The 2,975-nt window shown below is 33.3% G+C and overlaps 1 non-coding gene across 1 annotated transcript; it reads right to left on the bottom strand.

The window, feature by feature from the left end:
* Positions 1-1,452: 1,452 nt before the first annotated feature.
* On the bottom strand, positions 1,453-1,523 carry TRNAG-UCC (transfer RNA glycine (anticodon UCC)). The gene has a single exon. It is a non-coding gene; the product is annotated as a tRNA-Gly (tRNA).
* Positions 1,524-2,975: the final 1,452 nt, after the last annotated feature.

Here is a 2,975-nt window from a genome sequence, read left to right as displayed (position 1 = left end):
AAGTAATGGTGTGGTCTCTTGCTTTTCTGGGGCAGGGCAGTCAGTATCTCACCCATGGATCAGAGAAGGGGTGTGGAAAGCAAGGAATAGATGATCTCATTTCATTTAAGGTCAGAAGAATCAGAAAAAAAAAAGATACAATAAGTTAAGCTATTCAGAATAGGAGCAGACTCTTGGTGCTGACTTTTCACATGTTTATATAGTATGGCATTTAAATCTCGTGACAACATTTGTCATATTAAATTACGTGCCGGAAGGTTAAAAACGTCATAAGAGTAGTAGTATACAACTTTTTGCATAGAAAAGCATATATATTTATATATGTATTCAAAGAAAAATTTCTTGGAAAGTGCTAAAACTGATTATCTCTGGGTATTTGGATTATGCAAATGTTTTTGTTTGTTGCTCCTTTCAAATTTCAAGTAAACAATTTAGTGGTATTACTTGCATCCACAATATTGTGCTACCATCACCAAAATTCGTTGCTCTTAATTTTTCATTACCTGAAAGAGAAACTCTGCACCCGTTAAGCAATATCTCCCGACCCCCTCCACACCCCCTGGTAACCTATAAACTACTATCTGTCTCTATGAAATTTGCTTCTTCTAGATATTTAATATATGCAAGGTCATATAATATTTGTCTTTTTGTGTCTGGCTTAGTTCATACAACATGATATCTTCATGGTCCATCTATGCTGCAGCATGCATCAGAATTTCATTTCTTTTTACACTAAAACAATATTACATTGTTTGAATGTACCATATTTTCTTTATCCGTTCATCTGTTACTTCTACCTTTTTACTGTTAGAAATAATGCTGCTCTAAGCACAGGCACACTGTTGCTTATTTTTACTAAGCCAATTTTCTACAACTAGCACAGATTACTTTGACAAAAAAAGATGGAATTTTATGTTAATCTAATCAGATGCTTCCATATTTTGAAAGAATTTAGAAGTATTACAATGTAACTTAAGAGATCTAAAAAGCAATATTTAAAAACATTTACATAACATGTTATAATTTTTAAAAGCCTTGTCTTTTAATTACTTTTAAATTACCCCTTACAATGATCTTCATATTTAACTATATCAAGGCGTATTGTAACATCTCTTAAAGTTGTTGTTTCTACACTTTTTTCTTTTGTTGCCAAATGCATAAAAGGTAACAACAGAAAGATGTGAAATATATTTCTTTTCAAAGATATTTTGCAGATGCAAAAAGAGACAGAGGGATCATGGAAAATGGCTAAAAACGAACCAACTGTATAAATCAAAATCATGTTTTTTACTCACTTAGGAAATGCATTTAATTACATACTTACATGCAAATTAACTTCATAATCAACCTTTATTGCTCAATAACTTCTTTCTGAGAGTGGATCAATAAAGCCAGTCATGTGGTCAGCTATAATTATTATTACTATTACTATCTTTTTTTTTTTTTTTTAGGTGCACAATCTGGGAATTGAACCCAGGTCTCCTGCATGGAAGGCAAGCATTCTACCACTGAACCACCCGTGCACCCCAGCTATTATTTTTCTAAAATGCCTACATGCTATAATTTGAAAGGTGTGGGGTAAATCTTATACTCTATACCAAAACCAGAACCAAATGAAAATAATTCTTCTTCATGTTACAACCTTTTATAAATACAGTCCTCTGCCTTAAGGAAGGTCTCTCTTTGGGATGACGTCCTTAAAATTTCTGAAATTTGCTACAGTTTCTTTTTTTTTAATTTAAAGTATTTGCTGTGCACAGTAAGTAACTTTTAATTTCACTCTTCTATGCAATAGAAAGGACCCAGTACCAGGGAACTTCTTCAGTTCTGAAAGATGTGTCTTTCAAATAAAGCAAAATATGTCTGAAGGGGAATTTTATCCATTTCAAAATTTTTGTCTAGATTTTTTTTTTTTTTTTTTTATACATGGGCAGCCACTGGGAATCGAACCCGGGTCCCTGGCACGGCAGGTGAGAATTCTGCCACTGCCTCCCCACTGCACCGCCCTGCCTAGATTTTTTAATACTCAGTAGCTGGGTGGCGTGGTGATACCGTTGGTAGCAAAATCCCTCCAGGGCACAAGCAAATTTGATTATATGATTTACTCCGAGCCTAAAGTCAGGAATTTGTTTTTTTGCTGATGCTTCTGATACATGGGAGAAAGATGGATTACACAGCTCACAGAGCTATTAACACTATCAAATCCTTGGAGAAAAGAGTCAGAGTCTAACGCAGGGAGGAGAGGTAATGGAAACTGATTTTCCCTTGCGGCCGCTTTTAAACTTTTTGATACGGCTTTGGTAATTATCTGCCACAATACAGGCCTCATCTGAATATTTATCTTCTATTTGGTTTTAACATATTGTTTACAGCTTTGATATTTTCACCTTTCCAACATATTTGAAAAATCTGCGTTTCAGTCTGCCATCGCTGTTGCTTTATGCAATATTCTTATTTTATTTCTAAAGTAAAGACTATATATTTAAGTCACAGAAATACTTATTTTGTGAAACTCTTAGCCAAACGATGACAGTTTTGTAAATTATTTAGCATCATGGCTGTTTAAACAATGTAAGTTATAAAATATTTGGCCATAAAAATGAGCTTCTCTGTTTAACTCTGAAAATATAACAAATAAAAGTATTTACTTTAGAAAGAAACACTTAAAAAAATGGAATTGGGGTCACCGGATAAACTATACTGAACATCATACTAAATAAATAGCAACATTAAGCTGTAATATATTTATTTTAATAAATTATTGAAACAGTTGGAATTTTTTTAGATGATGGATTTTGTTTCTAGAATTTTTATTCTGGTAACATATATTCAATGTAAAATTTCCCATTTTAACCACTTACCAGTATACAATTCAGTGTTAATGACAGTTATAATGTTGTGCTACCATCACAACCACCCAACACCAAAACCTTCCCTCCACCCCAAACACAATAACGGGCTTGGTTCACAGCTTT

This window comes from Tamandua tetradactyla, chromosome 6 (assembly GCF_023851605.1).
Source record: "Tamandua tetradactyla isolate mTamTet1 chromosome 6, mTamTet1.pri, whole genome shotgun sequence".
NCBI classification, from domain to species: domain Eukaryota; kingdom Metazoa; phylum Chordata; class Mammalia; order Pilosa; family Myrmecophagidae; genus Tamandua; species Tamandua tetradactyla.
Note: the sequence above shows the minus strand (reverse complement) of the source record. Positions and strands in the feature narration are given on the sequence as shown.